Below are 1,395 nucleotides of genomic sequence, written 5' to 3'. Positions count from 1 at the left end.
TATATATATAAATAAGCTGTATATAACTATATATATATATAAAACTGTATTTAAACTATACATATATATATAACTATATATATATGTGTGTGTGTGTGTGTGTGTATATAACTGTATATAACTAAACATAGATAACTGCCTCTGACAAGCTGTCATGTGACTGCTGTGGTTCACTTGAGAGACCAAAAACACACTTTTAACTAGGCTTGCCGACCCCCCAGGATTGCCCTGGAGTCCCCAGGAATGAGATACAAGCTCCAGGAGACTGCCGAGAGTCACCCGGGAGATGCATGATAGATAGGGCATTCATTAAAATCAATATGAAATGTTGCATCCGATTTATACAGTAGTCCAGTGCGTTTTTAAAATGTAATAATCATGTGCGTTTACCTTCCCGAGTACAGTCAGTAGATCCGTCGTTAATGTCATTACATCATGTGATTAAACCTCCCAGGATAGATTCAAACAGAGTTGGCACCCTACTTTCAACAGTTACATTATTTTTGTCCCATTACAAAGTTTGCCCGCGCACCCACCACCATTCCCTTGAGAATGTCACAGTTTCATAAAAGACCCCTCAGACCCCTCTGCCTCCACCCAAATCGTCCTCCTGTTTGTCCAGTCTCTTCACACGTTATATTCTTGATTGAGGGGGCATCTGTGAGCACATCTGTGGGCCCATCCCAGTGCTCCCAGGTTGGCATCACCCCCACCCCATGAGCCTGGCCGCTCGCTCTGTGCCAGCAAGTCTCATCCAGGAGCCGTGGTGCCCAGGGGTGCCCAGAGATCCTTTGAAGGGTGCCGCGAGCTGAGCCCGCTGTTAGCACAGTTAGGGTCTGCAGGTGCTTAGACATGATTCCCATGGGAATCCCAGGCATCAGCAGTGCTCTCAGGCAGCAGAATCCCGGTCTCTGCAGCAGCAGAATCGCTCTATTGTTTTGTCGTCATGATGACAAACATCAGGGACCGGGTCAGGCCCCAGGGCTGGCTGGCCCAGTACCCTGTGTCACACGGGGGCAGACAGCAGACAGTGGAAGGGAGCGGGACCTGGGCCTGACCAGGGTTTTCTCCCCTGTTCCTCTCTCACTTGCAGCCTCCAGCATTTAAGGTTTAGGAAGTGCTGATTCTGAGGCCTCCCGAGCTCAATAACTCCTGATGCCCCTTTCCTGCAAGAATGTGTCTGCTCCCTCTTTTCCAATCCCAAAGAAAGGAGTGAATGCCAAGAGCTGCCACTTTCTGGTTGTCTTGAGCCTAATGAGGGGTGCCTTCAGCAGTGCTCAACCTTTTTCCCCGGTGGGCCCAATTGGCAGCACCTGGTCCAACTACGGGCCAGATAACGCTTCCGATCCAGAGTCCAGGGTCAATGCATTGGCGACCTCTGGCCACGTGGAGGAG

Source organism: Alligator sinensis, unplaced genomic scaffold (assembly GCF_000455745.1).
Source record: "Alligator sinensis unplaced genomic scaffold, ASM45574v1 scaffold116_1, whole genome shotgun sequence".
In the NCBI taxonomy this organism is placed as follows: domain Eukaryota; kingdom Metazoa; phylum Chordata; order Crocodylia; family Alligatoridae; genus Alligator; species Alligator sinensis.
Note: the sequence above shows the minus strand (reverse complement) of the source record.